The 16,884-nt window shown below is 37.3% G+C and overlaps 1 long non-coding RNA gene across 3 annotated transcripts in view; it reads right to left on the bottom strand.

Moving 5' to 3' along the window:
• The window catches only part of LOC106971344 (uncharacterized), a 90,037-nt gene that overhangs the window by 36,117 nt on the left and 37,036 nt on the right, over positions 1-16,884 (bottom strand). For all 3 annotated transcript variants that reach the window (XR_001429647.3, XR_008296819.1, XR_008296818.1), the window contains exons 3-4: positions 12,204-12,379; positions 3,004-3,156 (exon numbers count right to left, since the gene is read on the bottom strand). This is a non-coding gene — a long non-coding RNA (uncharacterized LOC106971344). The remainder of the gene's footprint in view (positions 1-3,003; positions 3,157-12,203; positions 12,380-16,884) is intronic.

The following is a 16,884-nucleotide window of genomic DNA, read 5'->3' as shown; positions in this document are numbered from 1 at the left end:
TGTAGAGTTAACAAAAACAATTAAAAGGACTTTAGATATTAAGCCTATTAAATCCTATAGTACTCCATGAGGCCCTTGCCCTGACACATTAAAATATATTTTAAAATGTTTAATAACATTGGAATGGTCAGACATGCCTTACTTATGAGTTGATATGGTTAAGTCTCGTGGTTGCCAGTAGCAGGAAACAATTTGAACTAATAAGCACAAAGGGCACTTTATAGGAACGATTTGGGAAGCATCTTTTCTTTAAATACTCTTCCCTCTAATACTTGAAGTTTATCCCTTTTTTCCCACAAATTGCAATTTAAATGTCACTTTCTCAGTGAGGCCTTCTATGATCTCCCTTAGGACACTTACAATCCCCTATTCCCAATTCCCTCTCTGAACTATATATATATATATATATATATATATATATATATATATATATACACACACCCATATATATATATTTATACACACACATATTTATATTTATATTATATTTATATTTATATTTATATTATTTATATTATTGATTTTTCTACTTACTCTTACAATATGTAAGGTTCATTAGGGCAAGGATTCTAGACCATTTTATTCATTGATTTTTGCCTTAGCAACTAACATAGAATCTGGCATACAGTTGGAACTCAGTAACTGTTTAGTGAATAAATGAATGAATCTGAATCTCATGGAATCTGAGGAAGAAAAAAAAACTTGGCTTCAGAAAGAGCCAAGGTCAGGTTCCTTAGGATTATTTAGAGTTTTCCCCTGGAGCTCTTCCATTGACATGGAAGTCCATTTTTATGGGTAGAATTTGTTTTCTGAAGTCTCAAAGTTCATTCTTTGTCAACATACTCAAAAGTATTTGTTTGAAAGAGGGTGTAACTGACTTGCCTGCCATTAGCACCAAATGGCACCTCAAACATTTCTGCTTAGATGTGGGAACAGTGGCCAACACTCAAACACTTACCAAGTGATACAAAGGTGTGAAGCAGACTGGGTATGATTCACTGTGGCGTAGTCTACCCTAGTAGTGTATAGTAGGGATTAGCGTGCTGAAGCAATGAACAAATTCCATTTGTAAAGGGTGAATGAACCCCTTATTCAGTCTTGCTGATGTTCTATTGGGCCAATGCCCACTTTTCTTAAAGCTTCTGATTTTCAAAAGAAGCTATAAATAGGTATCTTTCTATACAATTTTCTAATTTCAAAATTGTGAAATTAAAAATATTGCATTAAAATAGACTGTGAAGGTAGTGCAAAACATCTGTAGAGGACGGAGGTGGCCAACAGGCCAGGTGTTTGTAACTTCTGGACTAGAGAATCTTACCATTCTAGTTATCTAAATTTTATGATCTAAGCCATCTTCACTTTATTTATAACGCTTACAAAATTACTAACAAAACTTGGTGCTTTCCAAACTATATTTGTAGAAAACATAGTTTTAAAGTTTTTCCTTCTCAACAATCCCCTTTATTCCCTTGATTATTTTAGTAATGCCCATTAGGACCTTTTCTATCTCCATCTCCCTTGAGTGCTAAGTAGAACAGGTGAGAGAATATTGGATTTGCACATAGGAAATCTAGTTTCTATCTCTGGATTTGTCTACCTCTTACTGGCTATGCAAACTTGAATGGAGTGATCTCAACTACTTAGATCTCTTCCACCCTTAAAATGAGAATGACAGCACCTGATTCTTTTCACCTGATGTGAGGCCATGCACATGAAAGAATCTGTAAACTATAAAGTGCTGAAAATGTACGACTTACCTGAGTATAGTAACACCATCACTTTATATGACAGTTAAATCCCACCGAATGCTTTATTTCTAATAAAATGCTTTACTGCCAATAATTTTTTTTTATTTCCAATAAAATTTAGAACACATAATTGTATGTTGCTGCTGATACTGCAGCAATATTCTGAAATGTTCTCCAGACTCTGATTTTTCCTTAGGTTGTAATTTATAATTTACATTATAGTACCTTATACATTTATTTTCCCTGCCACCTAACTCATCTTAGCCTTTTTCTGTCTTCAAATCAACTTTCTGCACATCTTCTTTTTGTTGTCAAGTACCTCCTTTCAGTCACCTCCAACTGCATTTATGAAGTCATATTTGATCCTTCAATTATTCATTTTAAATCACCTTCTTTGTTAATCTCTACTTTTAAAAATCACATCTAGACATCATGAGCTGCTCAAATAACATGTTTCTCATGAAGTTCCCAATTCTTCCAACTAAAAACTATCTCTTACTCTTCTAAATACCTATATAACCTTATTAATTTAAAGCTCAATACATTTCACTTTGATTACTATTTGTATTCATGTATCAAAGTAGATACCATGACTCAGTATTGTTCAGTTTTGCAGCCTCTGCAACTCTGTTGAACTTTGTATATAATAGGTACTCGAAATAAATTGGATGAATGGATTTTTCCTTAATTCTATTATCTTTATTTTCCTACATCAAAGTCAAGTATTATTATTCTGTTATTTTTACTGTTTTCATGATATTCTTGTATGTTATACCTGTCAGCTCAGTATTTCACTAGACAGAGACCCTGGCAATTATGAAAAAGAAAACTTCAAGGATTCTCTCTGTATTTTTTTCTAGGTAATATATTTAACATGGTGGTTGAGATTGTGTTCCAGCATCAGGTCTCTAGGGAATCTTGACACTAACACTTTTCTAAGTAGAGAAATGATCATTTATTCCTACACATTGCTTCCTGTCATTAAACCATTTCCGTACTTAAGACAAAACATTTTCCATAATAACAAGGAAACCATTTTTTTAAATTATTTGACCACCTATAGGATGCAGCACTTTTAAAGTCTTTCTGAAAGGAGAAATAAAATTACATTCTATTTTGTCAATATCACCTTGGAGAAATCTAAGAGATTCATTTAGTCAACAAATCTTTATGGGAAAGCTACTAAGAGCTAGGCACTGTAAGAAACTATAAGGGTCGGAGAAGAAGAGCCCATTTGGCGCTCAAGAACCTTTACCTTTGTAATTGGCTCAGTGCTCAAATGAGAGTACAGAGGGACGCATCTCTAACTCTGTCTTGAAGGAGGGCCATGAAGGTTTAATTGAGATGGACACTTAAGAAGAGTCTCCAAAGAAAATTTACTTGGTGTTCAAAAGGCAGGAAGTACATTCTGGAAAAAAAAAATGAAGGAATAGCAAGTGAGAAGGCATGGAGGCATGCACCAGCTTCCCCAGGGTGGTGAACTACGTGCAGGCTGTGTGGCATTTTTGGAAAGGAGCCATGGAGTAAGATACGAACAGAAGAGGCCCTAGTGCAGAGGCCTTCAAACTATTTTATATGATAGTCTAAGCAATTAAACATTTGGAAGCAGACAAAAGGACTAATATGACATATCCTAAAGACATTACTCTGATGACGGAATAAACAATACCCTATGGAAGGTAAGGTGTGCAGGTTATTTGAAAAATCTAGTTCGATGCTCTAAGCTGTTAAAGCAGCAACAATAAGGAAAGGACAGGACGGGATATACTGCTTTGGGAGTTTAATCAATAGGAATATAGACTTGTGGTTGAGTTAATTAGTAGAACATTATTTTCCCCTTATAGAAGCCATGTTTCATATCTCTCCCAAAGTTACATTTTTCTAGGAATCTGAGATTCTATCATTCTTTCCAGGTGCTGCCATCCTGACAAGAATGGGGATACGAATCACCACTCCGAGGTTCCCAGGTTTGCTTCCAATTTCCTCCCAATGGACACTATGTCCTGGAAACCATTAGTCTTTGCTACCACAAGTCAGCTTAGCATGACAGTTTGCACATCGTAGTCAAAAGTTTCACCAGGGTCCCTGAGGACTTATTTATATCTAGTCTTTCAATTAAATATAGAACATAATCTTTACTTACTTGGTACAACTTTGTTTTTAGATATTAACCTGCTGTAGTTTGTCTATCCTTTGCTTTCCTTTAAAATTTATCTTCTCCTCAACAATCTCTGCTCTTCCCTAACTTCTATTTAGCTCACCCTTGAGCTATAGTTGAGTTACTCTTTTTTTATGTGATGCACATTTTTCCTTAGGTTTTTAATAAGGTTGTTACAGGTGACTCCAGGCTCCCTGTGTTCTAATTTCTCTCTAAACGATTCCTATTTCTGTTACTGGCTCACACCAATAAGGGAGGACAAAGAAATATGAGACAGAATGGAATTCTGATACATTACATATTACATACTGTGAAATTAAAACTGTTGGATCTACCCTTAATTCATTAATTTTGTTTTATTTTCCTTGAATTCTAGAATTATAATTCAAGTGCATACTAATTGTTCCAGTCATTCCATATATTCATCCTAGTATTGTTTTTAAGCACAGAAAAAAAATTGGAAACATAAATGTACTAAGATGGCATTTATAGTGATTCCGTTATAGTGTATTTAGATAAAGTACTAAGCAGCTGTTGAAAATTATTATTTTAGTCTGCATATTTTGACATGAAAACCTATTCATTATACATAATAGGGAAAAAACAATGCACAATTAGATGTGGAGTATGACCTCACTTTGTGATAGCTTTCTCTTTATATGAGTTTGAGTGACAGAATTTCAGATGACTTTAATTTTCCACTATTTTTTATTTTCTGGCAAAGGGAGCACATTGAACATTCAGAACACTTCTCTTTTTATTTGGTAATAGCTCTCCTGGTTTTGAATTTTGCTAAAATTTTCAGAATCAGCTATTAGTAAGGTGAATGATCAACGCTATATTTAAAAAAAATATTTTCATATGGTGTTGAAAAACCAAACAAAATAAACCAAAAACCTTCAATCATTTTCTCTGAGTTAGCAGCCATTGTCTGACGAGAGAGAAACACTGGTCCTCACCTGTACTGAAGTCCAGTTGGGGTTCATTGTGCAAATGGTTACACCAAAATGACTAAATCAACTGACAACTCCAGATTTACTATTTCTGAGTTTGCAGTTAAACCTTATGTCTTTTTCTCTTAAAAACTGAGAACAAACTGAGGGTTGATGGGGGTGGGAGGGAGGGATGGGTGGGTGATGGGTATTGAGGAGGGCACCTTTTGGGATGAGCACTGGGTGTTGTATGGAAAACAATTTGACAATAAATTTCATATTTAAAAAAAATATAAGTCTTTTTTTAAAATCATAAACTGGGTTGTTATTGTTTTCTGTCACTACATTCTTTGTTAAAAGAATCCCAGCTCCCCACTTTCCAGTCCAGTGTACAAGAGCACCATTTAATATTATTACTCCATACTTAGAAAAGGAAAGGACAGTGACTGGGCAAGATGACATTCAGATCTGTTCTTATTTTCTTGGTGGTACACATCCTGACATTTTGTACTTGATAACTAGTGATGATATATTATGTTCATTTTTCTTTCCTTTTATTTGATTCCCCTTTACTGTGGCAAGTCTTGTAGGAAGGGGAGATGACTTCTTCCAGTATCCAGTGGATTTTTTCTTCCACAATCTGGAAAATTTCATCATGAAACCTGAAACTCAATATTATGCCACCAACACATTTTGCATGTTAATTCGCCAAGAAGATAAATCACATTTTCTCATGTTTCCAGAATCCCCAGGATTATAGGGCATCCCACACTTGCTCCCTGGATGCTCTACACTGGAGCCCCATCTGGTTTTCTTTTCGAAACATGTTCCCCTGAGATTTTCTTTAATTTGAATTGTATTAAATTCATCAAACTTCTTAATGAGCCTTGGGCATTGTTCGACTTGTGTGGCAGTCTCTCCTGGCTAGTAGCAGAGGGGAATCTTAACTGCCTCCAGTACATGTACTTCTGGGCGTTCCCATCAGGTCTAAACACTGTTTCACATTATGTGAATGTCATAAATAACTTGGTTGAAAGGGTCACTGTTTTCTTATCTTGAAAAGAGTCAAAGGGCAGTTTGCATTTATCTAGGAAATGCACCTCACAGATGCTAGTCTTAAAAGCTCCTCAGGGGACGGGTGGGGAAATACTCTTATCCTTACATAATTCTAAAAATCTGAGGGGGAGTGAACAAACTGCACAAATTCTTCCCTTTCCTTTTCATCAAGGCCACAACAAAAGAAAAAAAAAACATCACTGGTAATTTTGATTTTCTTACACTTTGGTATCTTCTCAGAAGTATAGATTTTTCTTGTCACATCTTAGCTTATTTCCTTGAGGATATCTTTTAGTTGTACACAAGGTGGGTTGTCAGAGATTTCCTTCGCTAGTATCCTGGAAACAGTCTAAAGTGTACCTCCCCAAATCAGACAAGCAAAGCCAGGGTTTTTTCTTTTGTTTTGTTTTCCTGTGATGAACTGGATCTAACCTAAGAAATTTAACTCAAATCAGGTTTAAAAAAAAAATAGAGTTTGGTAACTGTATTTTAAAGGCCCCCTACACAGTCTCCAGCTGTCTGGATCTGTTCCTGGATGGAAATCGTAGATGAGGTCTGTGATAGCTCCCTATTGAATTTTCAGGCCACCACCCAGTTTTAGTTCATGCTATCTGCTCTTCGCCAAATTCCACTTCCTTTAGACTATAACCCACATTCATTTATTTATGTTTGAAGTCTGGGAAAATCAGCTTCTAAATACAAAAAAATTTGAATTTTACCAATTTACCTTAAAGAACTCTCAAATGCCTGCAAAATTCTTCTTAAAACAAATATTTTGAGATCAATTCTACTTTATTGTTGGCTTCTGTACCTGAATACAGGTTGTTTTTTCTTTAATCAACTTTGTTGAGGCATATTCTATATACAACAGAATGCACTTAAATTAAGTGTGATCGGTTTTTCCAAGTATACATATCCATGTAGTGATCCATTCAATCAAGATACAGAATAATAGTTCACTCCCCCAACCCCGAGTGCATATACTGCACCATTTCTGAGGTGGGATGGAGGCTGGCAGGTATGGGGGACTGAAAACCAGTCTGTATAGCTGGCTTAGTTGAAAAAGCAGGTAAGAATGACATGAAAAAAGGTTAGACAAGCAGGTGAGATCTGATCTTGCATGAAATAAACTTTGACTTTATGTCCAATGTAAGGAAGCCGTTGGGATGCTCTATGGAGAAGAAGAGTATGATCTGATTTACACCACATTTTCCGTCCATCTCCATCTGTCTGATCCTACACTTTCCACTGGTCTACAACCCCTATTTCAGGCTTTCTGGTCTCATCCACAATAATTTTTAGGGTATTCTTTTTAACATTTTTTTTATTAAGAAATCTTTACACCCAACATGGGCTCAAACTCACTACCTCAAGATCAAGAGTCACATGTTCTACTAACTGAGCCAGCCCGACACCCCTCTTTGGCATCTTTTTCACCCCTTGAACTTTCCTACTACATTGTGTCTTCCATTACTTATGCTATTGCTTTTATTCTACTTTCTAGCATGCAAAAGGAATGAAAGATGGAAGAAGAACTTTTAAAACATATTGTCACACTGGCCATAACACTAAATTGTGTAATCATTCTGATTGGCAATTTACTGCTATGTAAGTAGTTATATGAAGAGCAGGATACAGTAGGAAAAAAAACCCATTTCTTAAATGCATACTTTCTGGCATTACTACAGACACTGCAGGAAACACTGTGCACCATAGCATTTAATTTAATAACTACCAGGCTTAGTAGATGCTACTTGCATTAGCAAATGAAGAAATAGTTTCAGAGAATTAAATCAATGTGCCCAAAGTCACCTAAGTGGTAAGAATGTCCAGGTCTTTATGGAAGCAGAAGCCATTCTATTCTCCTAACTATTGATCTCCTTAAAATTAGGATTTACTTTCTAGGAGAAATAATATTAGCACTTAGACCATGCGAACAGAAAGGGGGAAGGGATGCAATATTTATACTAAGTTCCTAATAAGTGCTGTTCAATAAGCTAGGTACTTAAAACATTACCTCCTATAATTATTCCAATAATCTCAAAGGAAACAAATTGTTTTCCACATTTTATTGAAAATAAGGCCTAGAGAGGCACTGGGTGGCTCAGGTGGTTAAACCTTGGACTTCGGCTCAGGTCATGATCTCATGGTTCGTGGGCTTGAGCCCCGAGTTGGGCTCTGTGCTGACAGCTCAGAGCCTAGAGCCCGTTTCGAATTCTGTGTCTCCCTCTCTTTCTGCCCCTCCCCCACTCGTGCTCTTTCTGTCTCAAGAATAAATTAAAAAAATTTTACAAAAAGTTTAAAAAAAGGAAGTAAGGCCTAGAGAAGTTAAGGAGACTGCACAAAGTCACACAGCTCATTGAGATAGAGCTGGAATTTGATTCAGCTATGTCTGTTTCTGATACCCACGCTTGTTTGCACCTAACTGTGCCACTTTTTTAAAGGAAAAGTTGTCATAAACTCTAGACTGAAAAGGTGCATAATAAATTTATGCTGCAGAAGCTTTTATCCAGAGATGACATAGAAAAATCTTGCACCACCAGGGAGGAGACCAGTAATCTCCCTCTGCTTTCTCAGTGTCTTTGAAAGAGAACACGGTTGTCAAGTACCCTAGAATTAATGACATCTTTTGATGGAATGATGGAAGCCTAAGAAGGTCTGTGCTTCAGGACCCCTACCACAGAACAGGAAATGGAACTTTTTCCAAGAGAAATGAAGTTGCCTTCTCTGGGGGGAAAACCAAAAATAAGGGGCAGGGGAGAAGCATTTAAACGGGCGATCGGTAGGAAGATGTAAGATGATAAAAGAACTGGAAGTCACAAAAGTCACTGGCCTCCTAGTTTTAATAAAAGGGATAGTCTCCAGCCACACTTTATGCAATGAATTCTTGGACATACGTTTCTAAATTTTATCTTTAACAATGCAGGTGTTTCCATTCAGAGCCAACCCCTCTCTTTTCCTAGGATAAAAGGATTCCTTTGGACTATTTATATGATTTACCAATCAGAATGTGCATTTATTCCGTTACTGTTTTTTTTGTAAGTTTATTTATTTTGAGAGAGAAAGAGGGAGAAAGAGCATGCATGTGAGGGAGGAACAGAGAGAGACTCACAAGCAGGCTCCGCACTATCAGCACAGAAACCGAAGCAGGGCTTGGTCCCACGACCCCGGGATCATGACCTGAACCAAAACCAAGAGTCAGATGCTCAACTGACTGAGCCTCCCAGGTGCCCCTATTTTGTTACTGTCCGTAGCCAGAGTGTTTGTTGCTCCCCACTGTCCCAGACAGGGTGTACTACAGTTTGGGATGTGTGACTTTTCTCTGATTATACCCAGGATTAATTTTGAAACCAACAAAACAAGGAACTCACTAAAAATTTATTTTTTCAGTTAGATTACTACTCATCAAAAATTCTAATAATTTTGAGTAAAATATAAGTGTTCCAAATTGGCTTAACACTTGCAAACATATCTTAAGACATTAAAGGGAGTTAATATTTAACATGTTGACCCTTATAATACTAACATATAATTTATTTTGTTTTAATCAGATTAGGATCTACAAAAAAAAAAACCACTAGATCATATAAAGGTAGTATAACAATTACAAATGCATTTGTAATGTCTATATCTAAAATATCTCCTCACTGTGAATATATTATTGGATGACACAGAACCATACTAGCTGGTAAAGTGATTTTTAGCTCAAAATAGAATATCTGAGTTGATACTAAAGATTTTCAGATTGAAAAAACAGCAGTAGCTCTGGCATAAAATTATTCATCTTGGTGGAGAATAAGAATAAGAATCTCTTTGCCTATGTAGAAACAGCTTTGTGGCATGGTCTGACAGTCATGGCAAGGTTTTCTTTCTTTTTCCTTTTTTCTCAGTACATTTAAAACTAACATTCACCTGGCGTTCCCTAGATAGTTTTTGATTTCAGTAGTCGTGCAAAACAGTCACTTCTCAAAATTGGTGTGAAAAAGGACCTTAAACCATATGCCCCAGATATTTCTTCCTTTGGAATCTATTGGAAGACTATATAAAAGACCCCAGAGAAATTCAGCAAAACATCAGGACCCTTTGTCCTTTGTAACTGCCTATAAAATACATTGAAATAGTGTAGATGTCATCTCTAGTGGTTTCGGGGTGGGGGGGAGGGAGAAAAAGAGGGTGAGGAGAGCATGCAGCAGAGTCCTTTGACTTTGTGGATTATGATAAAATGGCCATGACTTGTGTACATGCTTTTATTTACAATCCTTTGGAAATACTGCCAAGAATACAGGGAGAAGATAAGGAGATTCTCTCATACTATATCTATGTATCAATATACCTACCTATATACCTATCTTCATAATATCAGATTTATCTGAAGTTTACCTGAAATACACCAAATATCCTTTTAAGAATAAAGAATGCATTAGGATATTAAGAAAGGCTTTTTGACAAACATAGATCAGCACCTCAGAGCCGTGATATGTGCTTGGCCTGAATTAAGCCATTGTTTCTTGGGTCTTTCTTATATATACTTCTAGAGGACTCAAATAAATAATAATAATATGAACTAGCTGAGAAATTTAAAAATAGACTAGTGTGGTCTAATGGTAAATGTTTCTATGCCTATCTATCTACCTATCATCTGTCTATCCATCTAACTATTCTAACCAAAGGCCTTTGTGTTGCTACCACCCAAGACATATTTCGACCCTTATTTATTACCATACCTTGTTGCTGCTGTTGCAGTTGTTACAACCATTCTTTCCCTTTCTCCCATTACACTCTACTTAGGACATTTGTCAGAACTCTGAATATAGATTTGACAGTGGAGCTGTGTCATGGACCAATCTCCAAAAGAAAAAAAAAACTCGTTATAATTGAAATAAATCATATTTAAGAAATTACTTTGCAAAATTGGTCATCCTACTTGTTGTTTGATCACTTCAGCATTCTTCAGTGAATTGCATATAAAAAAAGGATAGATAGAAAGTTTTCTTTTTCTTTGAATTGGTCAACTCTGAAGGTGTAAACATAAGATTCATATCTGTAATGAAAGCAATATTAGAGTTCTCAAAATCACAAATCCCCAAGGAGGTAATGCCTCAAATGTAAACACTGCTAGTTGCCTTTATTCACTTGATTCCTCTTGATGTGTTAAAAAACAAAAATGATAACAAGAGCCCTTATGAAAAGCATTTTTACGGTGACCTCACTTCTCCAGAGCATGAGCAGGAATTGGTATGAGGCCAGGATAACAAAAGATGGCATTTCTTTCTAAACTTACTTCTGTAAATGTACCTTCCAATTTCCCATTTTTTAATGTTTCTCCTTTTTGGAAATAATTAATCTTTTGAGAAAATAAAAATTGAAAAGCATTTGCTCACTGAATTGGAGACTTTCTTTAGAAGAATTCCTTTCAGAAAGCATAGATCAAATCTAAGCTCATATTTTGAATATGGAAATTCTCTTGGTGATGAAAGTTATACTTAGTAAATGTGGAATGTGTGCTTCATACTTTAAGTGTTCTTAAAAATAATAGCCATGCCAGTGAACTTCAAGATGATGAAGTTTAATGGGCCCTGGAGTCTGAACAGATCTCACTGGTGGGATCCAAATATAAATTTGCAACCAGCAGCGTGTGTAGAATCAGCACAAATCAGTAGAGAATCGTGGTTCTGGTGGGAAAAACATGTGTGCCCGTCAGAGGAGTCCCTGGCTGGTGCAAGTGATTGAGAACTTTGGCTCCACTAAGTACAACTGGGTGCTAGACAGAATTCCACTAGGAAATTTTTGCTGAGATTAGAATAGTTTGAAAAGGATGCCAAGAAAAGCATCATTGGTGCTGCTAAGACAGATGAAGACACGGAAAGTGAAATCATCCGACATTATACGGGATTCTGAAAGATGAGGAACTAATAAAAAGTGTTGTCTTTAGTCTTTGGACCTGCTTTTTTGTTTGTGTTCCTTTTCCTTTTCCTCCTCCCTGTCATGGTCAGTGGTTGACCTACAATTAGGTTCAAGTTATTTGGAATCTCTGGCACTAATGTCATCTGGCCTGGGAATTCCAATTAATTATTTTTGTGAAATAGCTACTATCTTAAAGCAAATCATTTATACTGGCAGAAGGTCAAAGCTAGTACCAGAGTTTGAGTGCCTAAAAACAAGTGGGAACATATCCCTTCTCGTCTTGACAACGAAAGCAATTAGGCACTACCACAGGGGAGTGTGGGATTCCTGGCATTATTGGCTTTTGCTTTCCTAACAGGAAGGAAAATGAATGATGTGGAAAGGCATAGGAAACTTAGCTCTTACCTGGATGGATCATGTCAAGTTTTGGTTTTCCCATTTCCCTGAATTTCATTTATTATTCTGGACAGTGCTCTAATTTTACAACATGGTCATGAGAATACTGCTGACAGGTGAGTTTACATCCGTGGGCCATCATCGTCATCAGGAGACTGGGTCCACACTGAATGAGCAGCAAGAATCTGGGAAGAGGCAATAGATGCAGATAATATGTTAAAAAGAAAAGATATTCTGTTAAAGGGCGATTTTAAATGTCACAAGGCACCCCACGCCCTAACTTTTTCCAATCAATATAGTTACAAGGTAGTCCGGCCCTTAAACAAAGAATGAGAATATGAAAGTAAACTATGAAAATTAACATATTTATCATATTATTTCAAGTATTCAAATATCTTTATACTAACAAGAAGGCTATTAGTATATTAGGAACTTATAATTAAAGGCTGAATTGTTACCATATACTGAGTGGGTTATCTTATTTTCAATAGAGTCAAGGAGAGGAATAAAACCAGTCAACTGAAAACAATTATTTACTGAGTAATACTTTATTGATAGAAATTTAGGAGTTAAACAAGTCCTATGGTTTATAATCTAATAACAAAGAAAGGTTATCTATCTATGCCTTTACCATTCTCTGTGGAAATCTGTAGACTTTTAAAAACACTGGACATGTCCTTGCAGCTGTGTGCCTTGCTGTACAGGGAGGAGACAGCAGCGTTTACACATTGTCTACTTTAGGTCAGGTGTTTTACACAAACTATCTCACACAATCTAGATTAAATGTCAGTGAGGAAAGCCTTATGGCAATCTTTTTTAGTGGATAAAAACATGAACCTCAAAGGGAAAAAATAACGCCACCAATGGCATATTGTTAATAAGAAGTGAAGTCTGGATTTTAAACTAAATAATTCTGAAGCACAAATCCGTATTTGATTTACTTCACCAATAAGCTAGAAGTAGAAAACAAATAAACATATTTTTTAAGTTTATTTATTTATTTTGGGGGGGTGGGAGGGAGAAGAGAGAGAGAGAGAGAGAGAGAGAGAGAATGGTGGGGGAGAGGCAGACAGAGAGAAAAGGAGAGAGAGAATCCCAAGCAGGCTCTGTACTGCCAGTGCAGAGCCAAGGTGGGGCTCAATGTCACCTCAGCAAAGATCAAGAGTTGGACACTTAACCAACTGAGCCACCCAGGCACCCCAAATCAGATTTTTAAAAACCTGTACTTTGGGACACTTGGGTGGCTCAGTCAGTTAAACATCCAACTCTGGTTTTTGCTCAAGTCGTGATCTCAAGGTTTCAAAGGTTTTGTGAGTTCGAGCCCTGCAACAGGCTCCATGCTGACATGTACGGAGCTTGCTTGGGATTCTGTGTCTCCTTCTTTCTTGCGCCTCCCCTACTCACGCTCTCTCTCTCTCAAAATAAATAAATAAGCTTTTAAAAAATAAAGATAAAATAAAAATCTGTACTTTTAGCCTTAGCACCACAGGAATAAAAAAAAAGTCTGCTTCATTCACACTTCATTCATTCATTAAGACTAGTTTGGAGCAGTGAACTAACCAAGGCCCAAGAAAATAAACAATAAAAGTACCTGTAGCCTTCTCCATGTCTTCTCACTCTCTGGAAAAGCCCAGTGTTTTATATTTTTTTAAAGTGATGGCCAGTCAGGTGCAACCACAAAAGGAGACATGGGAGGAACTCATGAGAACAAAGATTATTATACTCACAGGTCCAAGACAGGAGGCAGGGCAGGCCAGGCAGGGTCCCATGGGAAAGACACCAGTGTGGTCAAGAGGTATAAGACAGGAGGCGAAAGCATTAGGGCAGAGCCTTTTCTGGGGTTTTCATGGGAAAGACAAGTAGGGCAGAGGGCACAGTTTAGAACTGGCTGGTTTGACAATTTTGGTGGGCTTTAAATACCTGTAGGGGTGGTCCCTGGTAGCCTGGAGTCTGGTCCTGGGATGGTTAAAGGAGAGGAATATTTTCTCCTGGAGTGTATGTCAGATAGGGGAGGCATGACTTTGGTTTGGTTAGTTTGCATTTCAAAGGCATGCCTCAGGCTGGACCCTTTGCTATGTCTAAGAATTGGCTGGCCCCTAAAGGGGCAAACTCTCTCCAGGTAGAAAGGTTTTCTAAGATGTCAAACACAGTACATAGAAAATGAAAAGCATATTACAACACACTGGACTGCCTGTCTCACATGCCATGGTTATTGCTGTCTCTTAGTCTTCAAGTCATTATACCTTCAGGAATTTGGTTTGAAAATATATCAATATTCTGGACTACCTGATTAGTACACATTTTCCCTACTATCTCTCAGAGTGTCAGAGTTTGTTCTGGTTTGTTCTGACTTCCTTGGTATAGCCCAAACAACTCAAGAGAAAGGTGATCACATTATCCTCTGTTCATGAGTGAGCCTGAATTGGGTAGTGGTAACTGACTGTCCTTTATTAGTAACTGAGTCAAGTATGAACATGTGACTCTATTTTGGCCAAAATGATGTAAAAACTTCTGTAGAGATCCAGAGAAGCTCTTCATAGTTTTGCTGAGAAGGATTCATGGGGCTTCTCTCTCTCATATTGGATGTGAACTAAAACACATGTGACCTTAAGGCCTTGGGCACCCATCCATAAGCCTAAGGGGAATCATTCTCAGGATGAAGCTAGCAGACCACAGGAAAGAGCAGATAGAACTTAGAAACTAAAGGCATTGTGGGGCTGGGGGTTCAACGATTGTCCCTCGGGGTGTCCTCTCACTGTTTAAAACAGGTTGAGTTGAATTTCTATTGCACACACAGCTCCAAAAGTTTGCTACCTGCTACAGAAGCTTTAGAGAAGAAAAGGCTCTAGAGGACCCTTGCCCCTATGGTGGCTCTGGCATTTATCCAGGAACACTGGGTAGAAGCCCCACTATTCTACTTTTGCCTTCCAGAAGGTGGTATATTGAAGTGAAAGAGCACAAAGGAAGGCACTTTCTGTGAACCTGTCCCAGGAGTGGAATCACACAACAGGAAGTTAGTTGAGCATCTACACCATGCCAGTCACTCTCTGGGTCACGAAGGTACAACAGGAAAGCAAAATGAAATCTCCAATAACAAGTGGTCAACTGTTTAAAAAGGAGGAGAAGAGCAATTAACAGGTAAACACATAAGTACATAATGTCAGGTGGCATGAATGTTTTCATGCAAGGGCAGAAGAGTATTTTAAGTAAATATTAAAAAGTGGTGAGGAAGAACAGGAGTAAAAAGGAATCAAGGCATAGACAATGGCAGTGGGGGTGCGATTTTATTGAAAGTGATAAGAGAATGTCTTTCAAAGAAAGAACATATAAACAGAAGTCCAAAAGAACGGAGAGAAGCAGTCCTGAAGTTATCTGGAGGAAAAGTCTTCAGCATCTGGAACAGCAAGTGCAAAGGCCTCAGAAGTGGGACCATGTCTGGCGTGTGAGAAGAAAACCACCAGACCAGCATGCTGCAACAGACGGAGTAAGAGAAGTGGCAGATGATGAAAATAGAGAGAGGGGATGCATGCCTTGCAGGCAGACTCAGAGACACAGTCTATCTAAGGCTTCACAGGCCATAATAACAACTTTGCACTTTCCTCTTTTCACAAGCTTTGGGCAGAGTTATGACATTCTTGCTGAGGTGAGAACATAGACTACAGGGAGGCACGGTTAGACAGGGAATGTGTTAGGAGACAAATCCAATAGTCCCAGTGAAAGAAAATAATGGCTTATTTTGGAAGGCAACATGAAGTAGTGAAAAGTCGCCAGATTCTGAATACATTCTGGAAATTACTGAAAGATTGTCTGTGGAGTGTGAGACACACAGACCAGGAGCAGGGGAGGGACAGAGAGAGAAAAGGAGACACAGAATCAGAAGCAGGCTCTAGTCTCTGAACTGTCAGCACAGAGCCCAATGCAGGGTTTGAACGCACAAGCCGTGAGATCATGACCTGAGCTGAAGTCAGACACTTAACTGACTGAGACACCAAGGCATCCCTTAAAAGTCTTTAGTTAACCATCTTTTCTTTGTATCCTTAACTGTGACAATAATGCATATATTTGTACATTGTATACATATTTATACATTTATATCTGTACATTGAAATTGAAATTAAAAAAATTTTTGATATATGTTCTTAAAAGTTAAAAATTTTATTCTGGATTTAACTTTATTATTATAATTATTAATATATAAATGACAAAATTATTATATTTAAAATTTTGATAATTAGTCATAAAAACATAAAAATTATTCTCTAAATACATCTCTTAATGAAGTGGATATTAAAGTTTATTCATTTCATGGTCTAAGGTTTTACTTTGAGATAATATAGTAAGATTTGGAATGGGAAAGAGCCATACCTCTTATTTCAAAAGTGAAAGTATGATGATTGGCATAAAGAAGGTGGAAAAGAAGATTTAACTTGTCTCTTGACCACAGACATATTCCCAGGCAGATCAGCTTTAGGAAAGAGTACATATAGAATACAAGGATATTGCAGTGAATTTCCGTAGAACTAGCTGTACCCTGAATACCACCTGTGATGAGAACCCCTTGTAAACTCTTTGGTACCTCTGGTACTCCCCTAGGGAAGAGGCAGGGATGCTTGAGAAGTTGACCCTGGATGTCAACGAGCCTGATGACGCTATGTGGTAGGGAAAAAGAGAGACAGAGAGACAGAGACAA

The sequence above is a fragment of the Acinonyx jubatus genome, chromosome A2 (assembly GCF_027475565.1).
Source record: "Acinonyx jubatus isolate Ajub_Pintada_27869175 chromosome A2, VMU_Ajub_asm_v1.0, whole genome shotgun sequence".
Lineage (NCBI taxonomy): Eukaryota > Metazoa > Chordata > Mammalia > Carnivora > Felidae > Acinonyx > Acinonyx jubatus.
Note: the sequence above shows the minus strand (reverse complement) of the source record. Positions and strands in the feature narration are given on the sequence as shown.